Genomic DNA, 11,769 nt, shown 5'->3' with positions numbered 1-11,769 from the left:
TCCAGGTGGTCAGTTGGAGAAGGGGTTATAAATTAAGGAGGGGATAACTAAATGCATGCATAAATAAAATAAGAGAAGAAGGGTTTTCACAGACTAAAGATGATAATATGTCATAAACTGAGGATGTTTATCTTAATTTTCTACAACTAAGGTCGGTTAGATAAACAACCCATTGATCACACAAGAGTTTCTTTCTCTTTGGTCTCACAGTTCATCACCATGAGGAATGAGGAACTGTTAATGAAGCTCACTCTCAGCTACTGGCATTGAACTGTCTTGACCTAATTTCTGAGAAAAATCTCCAGAAACATGAAGAAATTCATCAGTGTGAAAGAGAGGAACTACTGTGAGGACTGAGGACAAGTAACCCATTGTGAAGCCAAGTTACTGCAGTGAGATTTAAGAGGATAAGGCCACGATATGAGCAAAAGCAGGATACTATGAAATGGTATTATCAGAAGCAAAAGGAATTTTTGGAGATGGAAAGTATGATCGGAAAAAAGTTGAATAGCGTTATCAAATTAATGAAAGGCTTTCTCAAGAAACTCTTTTAGAATTTGGTAAAAAAAGACGAAAATCATAAAAGACAAGGGAAGATTTGAAACTAGATCAAATGATTCAATACTTGTGTAAAAGGAGTTCTGGAAATACAAAATGAAATAATAGAGGAGAAAAAAAATAATCAAAAGATTTTATTGATCTGAATACTTAAATCTTTATGTCAAAAGAGTCCCTTATTTATGTTCAGGATTAATTGAAAAAAGGACTGCACATGGAAATATTTTGTAGATTTTTATAAATACTAAGTATAAAAAGAAAATGTTAAAATCAGATAAGTAAAAATGTGACTATTAACCAGGAAAAAAAAATGGACTGGCATTGGATTGCTCCCCCAAACATTGAATGTTAAAAGGCAATGGTAACAATAATGAAATAAAAATTTGCTCAAATTAAAAAAAAAAAAAAAAAAGGCAATGGTAAAAGATTTTCAGAGCTCTGAGGAAAAAGGATTGTGACTCCAAAATTCTATACCTTCTTATTGTTTTTGTGTAAAGATAAAAGACATACTTTTAGGCATTCAAGAATTCATAAAAGATACCATCCACATATAAGAAATTTACTTGAGGCACTTCTCCAGAAAAATGAAAAAAAATCAAAGTAAGGAACTGATCAAAGGGAAAATAGAGTATTCAAGAAACAGTGGTTTCAACTATGAGTATATCTATAAAATGTGAATGGATTAACAATAAAAAAATTAGATTGTAAGACTGGGTTAAAAGGCAAGATCCAATTATATGCTGTTTATAGAGGGTACACTTTAGACTCAAAGATAGAAATAGGTTGGAAGTAAAAGGATGGGAAAAGATATAGTATGCATACAGCAGCTATAAGAAAGCTGGAGTGGTTATACTGAAATAGACTTTCAAACAAAAAGATACTAAAGGGGCATTTTATAGTGATAAAAGGATTGATACACCAGGAAGACATAACAATTATATATTCACCCCAAAACACATGAAACAGAAATGGACATACTTAAGGGAGAAATAGACAATTCAACAATAAAAGTTGGAGACCTCAGTACTCCACTTTCAATGATAGAACTAGGCAGAAGATCAATAAGGAAATAGAAGACCTGAACAATACTGTAAATGAATTAGACCTATACTCCACCCAATAACTGCAGAACACACCTTCTAAAGTTCACACATGGGACATTCTCCAGGATAGATCATATAATATGCCATGAAACAAACCTCAATAAATTTAAAGGATTGAAATCATACACAATTTATATTCTCTGACTATAATAAAGTAAATTAGAAATTAATAACAAATTTGTAGAATTCAAAAATATATGAAAATTAAACAACACAGCCCTAAATAACCAACGGGTAAAAGAAGAAATCACAAGGAAGTTAGAGAATATTTTGAGATGAATGAAAAGGGTCATACAACATACCAAAACTTATGGGATGCAGATAAAACTGAAAAATTTATAGCTGTAAATGCCTATGTTTTTAAAAAGTATCAAATTTAAAAACATAACCTTCTATATTAAGGACACAAGAAAAAGAAGAGCAAACTAAATCCAAAGCAAGCAGGAAATAATAGGGATTTGCTTAGAAATTAGTGAAACAGAGAATAGAAAAACAATAGATAAAAATTAACAAAACCAAAAGTTGGTACTTTGCAAAGGTCAACAAAATTGGTAAATCTTTAGATAGACCAAGAAAAAAAGAGACAAGACTCAAATTACTAAAATTGGGAATGAAAGAGGGCACATTACTACTGACATTACAAAAATAAAAAGGATTATAAGAGAATACTGTGAACATGGTATTGTTCAATCCAACAAATTAGATAACTTAGAGGAAATGGACAAATTCCTAGAGAGACACAAACTATCAAAATTGACTCAAGAAGAAGTAGAATATCTGAAAAGACTTTTAACAAGAGATTGAATTAGGAAAACGAAACAAAACAGAAACTACCCATAAAGAAAATCCCAGGTCCAGATGGCTTTAGTGGTGAATCCTAGCAACAATTTAAAGAAGAATTAATACCCAACTCTTCTCAAACTCTTTCAAAAAATGTAAGAGGAGGGAACACTTTTCAACTCATTCTATGAGAGTAGTATTTCCCTGATACCCAAACAAGATAAAGACATCACAAGAAAAGTAAAACACAGACCAATATCTTTTATGAATATGGATGCAAAAGCTCTCCACAAAAAACTAGTAAACCGAATCCAGCAATATATAAAAAGGATTACATATCATGACCGAGTGGGATTTATCCCAGGAATGCAAGAATGGTTTAACATCCCAAAGAATCAATTTAATATGCCATATGAATAGAACAAAGGACAAAAACCACATGATCATCTCAACAGATGCAGAAAAAGTATTTGATAATATCCAACATCCCTTCATTATAAAAACACTCAGCAAGCTAGGAATAGAAGCAAACTTCCTAAATCTAATAAAGGATATCTATGAAAAAACCACAGCTAACTTCATATTTAATGGTGAAAGACTTAATGCTTTCCTCCTAAGATCAGGAGCAAGAAGGAGTTCGGCTTTCACTTCTATTCAGCATTGTGTTGGAGGTTTTAGCCAGGGCAATTGGGCTAAAAAATTAAATAAATGGCATCCAGATTAGGAACAAAGAAGTCAAATTATCTCTATTTGCAGATGACATAATCTTGTATGTAGAAAATCCTAAGGAATCTACTGAAAACTATTAGAATTAATAAATGAGTTTTGCAAGGTTGCAGTACACAAGATTAATACACACAAATTGTATTTCTATACATTAGTAAAGAACAATCTGAAAATAAAACAGTTCAACTTACAATTCTCAAAAGAATAAAATACTCACAAATAAACTTAACAAAAGAGGTCCTATACATGGACACTAAAACTACAAAGGATTGTTGAAAGAAATTAGAGAAGATTTAAATAAATAAAGACATCCCATACTCATGGATTGTAAGACAATATTCTTAAGATGGCAATACTCCCCAAATCGATCTACAGATTCAATGCAATCCCTATCAAAACCACAGCTGACTTCTTTGCAGAAATTGACAATCTGATCCTAAAATTCATATGGAAATTCAAAGGACCCAGAATAGCCCCCCCCCCAAAAAAAAAGAAGAAGAAGAAGAAGGAGGACCAAATTGGAGGACTCACACTTCTCACACTTTCTGATTTCAGTACTTACTAGAAAGCTATAGTAATCAAGACAGTATACTACTGGCATAAGGACAGACATATAGATCAATGGAATAGAATTGAGAGTCCAGAAATAAACCTTCACATTTACAGTCAATTGATTTTCAACAAGGGTGTCAATACAATCCAATGGGAAAGAATAGTTTTCTCAGCAAATGGTGCCAAGGTAACTGCATATTCACATGTAAAAGAATGAAGTTGAACCCCTAACTCATGCCATATACAAAAATTAACTCAAAATGGATCAAACACCTAAATCTAAATGCTAAAACCATTAAAGTTTTAGAAGAAAACATAGGTGTAAATCTTTCTGACCTCGGGTTAGGCAATGGTTTCTTAGATATGACACCAAAAGCACAAGCAACAGAAGAAAAAAGTAGACAAATCTGACATCATCAAAATTAACAGCGTTTGTGCTTCATAGGAGGACACCATCAGAAAATGAAAAGACAACCCACAAAACAGGAATTCATAGTTTTTGTAAATCTTGTATCTGATAAGAAACTTGTATATATAAAGAACTCTTACAACGCAATAATGCAAAAGCAAATAACCAAATTTTAAAATGGCCAAATACAGAGTCTAAAAGATCTTTCTGGGTCCCTTATGCTGCCTTTGTCATTCAACATTGCTATATGATACCATGATTCTATAAATTCTGTACCAGGGAGATAGTCCTGGCTATCCTACTTCCCTTTCCTCTGCCAGAATTTTCTCTCCTATTGTCCTCATGCTCTAAAAGACAAAATCACCCCCAGGCTCCCAAGGACTCACAAACTCTATGGGTAGTCACAAGGATGCCTTATCTCTTCACTGAGTTGTCCTTGGTCTCTGATGCCTCCAGAGAAGCTCCTTGGGTCCACATGCCCCTTCTCATGCTATAAACTAGGGCCCTTTCTAAGCTCAGGCTCAGGCTCCTTTCACCATTTTGCTGTAGGCTTGAAGAATTAACACTATGGCTGGAAGGCTGAGGCTCATTCTGAGCTCTGGATCTCCGTCTGCCCTTTCGCAACTCCATCTCCAAGGGGAAGATACCTTCATTAACGCCCAGAATCCTAGAATGCAAAGTACAAATGCATCCACACCCCTGGTCTAAAAGTAGATCTTGGCCATTGGAATTCATGGCCAGAAAGGAACGACAGGCTGTTTGTTCATTTGTGCATGTTTATATTTATTCATTTACTCATTCACTCAAAAATATCTATTTGCGTACCTACTTTGTACTGGGCATTTTTCTAAATACTAGGGATTCAGCAGTGAAACCAACAGAGAAAAATCCTTGCCCTCCTGGAGCTAACATTTTGGAAGGAGAGATAAAACAAAAAGCAAAATAAATAAGTCAACTAAAACGTGTATCAGATAGTAGTAAGACCTATGGAGAAAAATAAAACAGGGAAGGAGAATAGGGAGTATAGGGTGGTTGCAGTTTTAACACATTGACTACCATGTGAATTGTATTTAACTCAGGCTAGTTTTGAGCCCAGGGCATCGTGAAGCAAAACCTTCCAGTTGGTTCATGAAATCTTATTTGTTCTTATTGTTACAATTAATACTGACAATTTAATTCTAAAAGCGTGGATTGCGTTGCATATAACTCACCCACAGAAAACAATAAAAAATAACAAAATAGAAAGCATTGTTTTGTTGTAATAAAACACCATGGCCTCAGGGAAAAATATTTTTGTTTTCTAGTGTGGCAGTCAATGTGTTAAATAGGACAATTGGAGGCCCCATGACAGGTGACATTTGAATAAAGGCAGGAAGGAGGTGAGTGAGTGAGCCATGCAGGTTTCTGGGGGAGACATATTCCAAGCAGAGAATGAAAAGCCCTAAAGAGGAAGCGTGTGAAAAATACTCAAGGAAACAGCAAGGAGGTCAGGACAGCTGGAACTGGGTGAGTCAAGGGGGAAGTCCGGGACAACAGCAGGGTGGTGGGCATTGTCAGGCGGAAGCTTGGCTTTCTTCTGAGTGAGCTGGGAGCTAGAAGCATTCTGAGATGGGAAGGGACGTGATATCCTGCCCTGAAGCTGGGGTAAGTGCAGGCAGCCAGTTAAGAGGCTTCTGCGATGACCTGGGTGAGAGATGGTGGTGGCTTAGCCCTGGATGACGGCGTGGAGGTGACCAGAAGTGGCTAGATTCTGGGGCTCCTGAAGGTGGGGCTGCGGGGTAAGGGTTAGCAGGAAAGAGAGGAGCCAGTGATGATGCCAGCACCAGCCTTGAATGCCAAGAACCCGTACCTTCTGCAGGAAACCCTGCAAAGTAACGTGATCGCTCAAAACTCCTCTTTTAACTACCTCCTTCCTTCCTCTCTGAGGACCTGCGAGAGATCATCTTGAAAACTGTTCCCTAGAACTTGCCGAGTCTCCCTCCAGAGGGCTCTGCTTCCCGTTGCTCGACCAAGAACCGACTAGGAGCCCAGAGCGAGGCTCATCTGAATTCTGCCTCAGTCCCCTTCTCTCTCCAGCAAAGAAACAGCACTGTGTAACCTGCTCATTGAAGAACAATATTCAATTAGGGCTGAGAGAGTTAGACAAGCAAACAATTAAATGTTCTATTACGATCAGTCTGGAGCCATTTAAGCTTCAGTTGGAAAAGGAATCATTACAAAGGTCTAATAGAAATGAAAATGTAAATAGTGCAGTTTTGTGTTGCATTCCTACTGTTTCCACACTTTAGGCCTTGCAGATCTAAAGTTGGTTTGACGGTGGCGGAGGAAGGCTCCCAGCCACGAGGGGGTTTGGTGCAGACCACAAGGAGGCAGAAGGCAGGCGTGTCCACCAGCGGTGGGGAAGGGGGAGAGGGGACTTTCTGCTAAGCTGGCTTGAACCAGCCCAGCAGGGATTTTTCATCTTATTTTCAGTGTCTGAGAAGCAACACAAATATCCTGCCTGGGAGGGAGGAGAAGCAGCTTAAGAGAAACTCCTGGATGTCTTGTGAGATGCTGGATTATAGAATGAATATATCTAATAAAATCCCCCTGGTTACAAAGCTTTGAGGATTTGGAAATAACTTCAGACTGTTTCGTGAAGGCATTGCTTTACTACAACTGGAAAAATACCTGCTGAGGGCACCCAATTATAGCACAGGGCTTTGTGATGAGGATACCATCCATCCCTGAGGTCGGAGTCTCTGCAGCCGGGACTCCAGGCCTTCTGGGCTGTGGAGGCGCAAATTCAGGCCACTTCTTCCTTGTACCCTCTCATCTCGGCATCTTGAGGAGTTCCAGTCTCTTCTCAGGAATACCCTGTGTGTCCTGAGGATATGGTATGGACATAAGTCTTTGGTGTTGCAAGTGAGAGAAAACTCAACCCAAATTGGTTAGCAAAATGGAGAACCTGTTGGCTCATGTAACTGAAAAGGCCAGGGCTAGATCTAGCTTCAGGCATGGTTGGATCAGGGTGCAAAATGATGTCTGTGGGAATCGCCTCCTTCACCCTTGACTCTGTTTTCCCATGTGTTGGCATCACTTTCAGACAAACTCCCCCTTTGTGGATCCTGGAAGCACCAGGTTTACACGTCATCCTTTTAACAATAGTAATAAAGAAACTACTCTTCTTTCCTAATAGCTCTAGTCAAACATGGCTTGGGCTGTGGGTCCGTCCTCAATCCAGTTATGGTGGTCAGAGGGATGGAGTATTTGGATTGGCCAGACTAGGCCTTACACAAACCCTTACACAAACGATATGACTATGAGTGGCAGAGGGATGGTTTCTCCAAGGAAAAGTGGTGGATGTTTGGTGGGTAACAGTAACCAGTTACCTCCCATCTTTGCCTCCTAATTTTCATAGTCCTGTATCTGGGTGTTATCTCTTTTGAGAGTACAGAGTCTTCTGTTTATATGGCCAGAGAAGCAGTATTTCCCTTTCAAACCATGAGTGTAAAATTCTTCTTTGAAGTAGCATAGGGTCTCTTCAGGACATCCCTGTCCGCAAGCAGTAGGGAGGCTGAAACCATCGTGTGAGTCCAGCACACAGAGGGGCCCCTGGGAGTAGAGGAAAAGAAGAATCAGAAAGGAGCACAGGTTAGCATGGAACAGACTTCTCTGCTTAGGTTCAAGACAATTGTCATGTGTGGGGAAAAATCCATCAGAAACATTGTGACTATGAAGCCCACCCACCATGTTTTTTTTTGCATATGTGCAATATCTGGAAATGCTGTTGGTGATAAAAATTGTGCAAATCTATCCCAAAGCCCAGGTGAAACCCCACCATTGACCAGATATCTGAGAGAACAGACCAAGTTGCAAATAGATTTTGTGTTTTGTTTTGCCCTGGAGGAGGGGGATTCAAAGCATCTGCCACCATTTTAATCATGGGAGGCTTCATTTGGAAATCCCAAGACTTCTCTTATCAACTAGGGCTTGAGCAGCATCTGCCTTCTTGAATTGAGGCTGGGGTCTCCATTCACCGGAGCCCCCCAGCCAGCTGCCCTTGTTTGTGTCACCAGTCTGGCTGTTGGTTCCTCCTGTGTTTGTGACCCTCTTTTTTAGGGATTTCTGGAGGACAAGGGTGGGTGTGGGTCTTCCCTAGGTCCCCATGGTCTAGGATACACCACAGATACTGACATGCACATGACCAACCCGGGACCCTGGCCATCAATAAGGACCTTACACCCTGAGCAGAGCAGAGCTGCACTGGTGGTGTGGTGACCTGGGCCAGGGGCCACATAGGACACAGGGGATAGAACTTTGCTGAGGAATGAGAGTTGACAGCACCAGAGCTGCAGAATTTCCCACGTTCTCATTAGGCATGGGATGGTTGGCCTCTGGTATGTGTGGGGCATTCTGAGAGGGTGAACGAGTGTGAGTGTGTCTGAGTGTGTCTGAGCCTGTGTGTGGAGGTGCCATCTCTGGGTGGTCTCTGGGTGGGCAGTGTGCATGCCGAGTGGGCGTTTTACATCTGATGGCAAGAGAGGCAATGCACGAACTGTGTGTGTGTGAATGTGACAGATGAGGAGCCTGTGCCTTGAACGCAGGGTGTGAAACATGTAGGCAGCAGCTCAATAAATGTTCTTAATTTTTATCATCACATAGCTCTTTTATCAGCATGTTATTTCCCTTTAATTGATAGCAGCTCTCCCTCCTCCAGGATAATTCATTCGGGTCTAACGTTGACAACAGAAATAAGAACCATCCATCCTGGTTTCGTGCAGCATTGGGGGCTCACTTCTGATCCTGAATTGCCTGTTTGTTTAGCTAGTTGGCTGAATGGCCAGATTCTAAGTGACCTCTGTTGGTTTCCTCTCTTTTCCAAGCCACATTTTTGGCTTGTTCTGTGGAGTCATCAAACCCCCCTTCTCTGTGCAGCTCACTGCTGCAGAATTCTCTTTTTTCTTTTTATTTAAATGAGCTTAAATCATCTCTGAATATATTAGATTACCTTCTCCCTTGGGTTGGATATTTGTAGGCATGGAAGTAAACTGAACATTTAGCAGTCATCTTTTCTTTTTCTCTTAATTGAACAGAGGCTGGCTGCAGGGAGGATTGGTATTCTACCCAAAGATCTCCGTGAGTATCCACAGCCGGGCTCCTGCCGGGTCTGTAAACACACAAGGCCAAGCCAGGGCCAAGATGCTTCAGCGTTTAGAGCCAGAACCTCGGCTTGCGAATAAAATCCTGCTCGAGGCCCACCTGAATCCACGATGGCCAAGCCCCTTCTTAATTGGCAGCCCATCTGCCTCATATAGAGATTCACAGAGGCTTCATGCCAGCATCTAGGCAACTTCCTATTTTGCAAATGATTTATGGTTCATAATGAGCAAAAGATTTGCTCTTCAGAGGACCTGTCTGGGTGAGCCGGCCTGGCCGTGAGGTCCACAGGAGAGGACTCATCCTCCGTGTTCTGAGGGACAGCAGCGGTCAGAGGGCCTTGACAGCACAGGGTAATCCAGATCAGGGCTTGCTGCTGCCTCTGCGGTGAATGTGCAAAACGTGCCCCTCTGGGGAGATACAGCCCCATAGCTGCACAGTTTGGTGAGGAAAAGGCTCCTTCTAGGAAGGAAGCGTGGCTCTTTCTCCAGGCACATTCAGCCTGTGCCGGGGAGCGTGGCTTAATGGGAGGGTGTGGACTGTGTTTTTAGCCCCCACTGGACTCCTTGGCCAGGCTCGGTTGTGGAGGGCCCTGAAGCAGATGCCGCTCGTTCTCATGGCAACTGGGTGAGTCTCTCCAGGTGCAGGTTCTTCCCACCTTGAGAAAAAGAATGACCTACCGTCTTTGTCATCTCTTCCTCATGTCCTCTTCGTGTCTTAACTATTCTTTTGTGATGTAGGAATTATCGGTCCCATTTTAGAGATGGGAAAACTAAGGATCAGAAAGAGCAGTTTTCCAAGGTTATGTAGCTGATAAGTGATGAGACTGGGACGATGGCAGCTCAGGTCTGTCTACTCCAAAGTCCTTCAACTACATTTCCCTGTAAAAATCACCAGATGGATCCTGATTCTGCATGGATTGTGATTTTATGGCTGCTGCAGTACTGGCTCTCCTTCTCCTCAACACTGTGATAATGTGTTCAGTCTGAATCTAGCTACCAGCTCTGCCATACTCTGTAATAAACGCTGGGCTTACGAGGTAAATGAGCAAAAGGACCTTCTTGTCTAGTTGGGAGAGATTGACATGTCATGTCGCCCAACTCCTCTGTGTCTATCTCTGTTAATCCATGAGAAAGAGCCCTGGACTGGGGTCAGGGTTTTGGGAGCTTCCCTTCAGCCTGGCTGCTGAGCAAATCATTCGACTAGGTGACCAGTTCATTGCAGTTTGCTTGAGACTTGCCCAGTTTCAGCGCTGAATGCCCCATGTCCTGGGAAACCCCTTCATCTTGGGCAAATCACGATGGTTGGTCACCGCACACTTGACCCTGAAACCTCTGTCTGTGTCCTTCATCAGACTGTACTTTGTAGAAAAAAGGGTGTCAGCATCTTTTTTCCTTTTATTATACAAGTCATACATATTGATTGCTAAAAATAGAGATAACCAAAAAAGTGCTATGCTAAAATGGCTAATAAACATAAGAAAAGATGCTCAATTTCCCTCTTAAAGAAATGCAAATGAAAACAAGATATCATTTTCACCTCTGAGATTGGAAAAGAAAATGAAAACATTGAGAATACTTTAAACTGGAAAGGCTGTGGGGACATGGGCCCTTTCATTCTCTGGTGGGAATGCAAATCGGTGCAACCTTTTAGGAAGTCCATCTGGCATATCTATTAACATTTGAGTGTGAACATCATTTGTCCTAGCAAGTCCTTTTTAAAGGATGTGTCTTAAAGAAACATTTGCATGGGTCCATGAAGATGTGTATGAAAGAATGTTCAATATAGACTTTTTGTTACTGTAAGAAAAAAAATGGAACAAACCCAGGAGTCTATCCACTGGGGTGATCTATTCCATATGGTGAAATTTTAGGCATCCCCTTCCTGTTATTTCTGCAGAAAGAGGTTTTCAGATTTCAGTGTGCATCAGAAACACCCAGAGGCCTTGTTTAAACTGAGTGATGGTCCTCATCTGTAGAGTTTCTGTTTTAGTAGGTCTGGGATGGAGCCCAAGAATTTGCATTTCTAAAAAGTTCTCAGGTGATGCTCTTGATCTCAGGGCCACACTCTGAAAACCACTGATCTAGAGATAAATGAGAAAATCTTCACGTGTGACCTAGTCCAGGTCTGGGAGCAGCACAGAGACAGAGAGGCTTGGGCAGAAGTCTAGGAGGGCATGGGGACCCTCTGATTTCCCTCATCCGCTGGCTTGAAGCCCCCACCTGATCACAAGAGCATGGGCCTGGTGACATGGGGCTGGCTCTTCAGCAAACAGAGCACCAGGGATTCCTGCAGAGCAGGTCTCAGCTGCGAACAGAGAGAGGAAGCAGCTTGGGGGCTGGCCCTCGCAAGCAAAGGTACAGGGCTGGGAGGAGGGAGGGCCAGCTGGGTGACTTCTGCCAGCTGTGTTTGTTGGTGTGTCTGCTCCTCCCCAGGAAGTTGACATCCTGGTTTCAAGGACAACATCAGATGCTCAGAGAATAGAGGAGCAGGTGTTCCTAG

Source organism: Lemur catta, chromosome 2, assembly GCF_020740605.2.
Source record: "Lemur catta isolate mLemCat1 chromosome 2, mLemCat1.pri, whole genome shotgun sequence".
NCBI lineage: Eukaryota > Metazoa > Chordata > Mammalia > Primates > Lemuridae > Lemur > Lemur catta.
The sequence above is the reverse complement of the archived record's forward strand: the minus strand, read 5'-3'. Positions refer to the sequence as shown.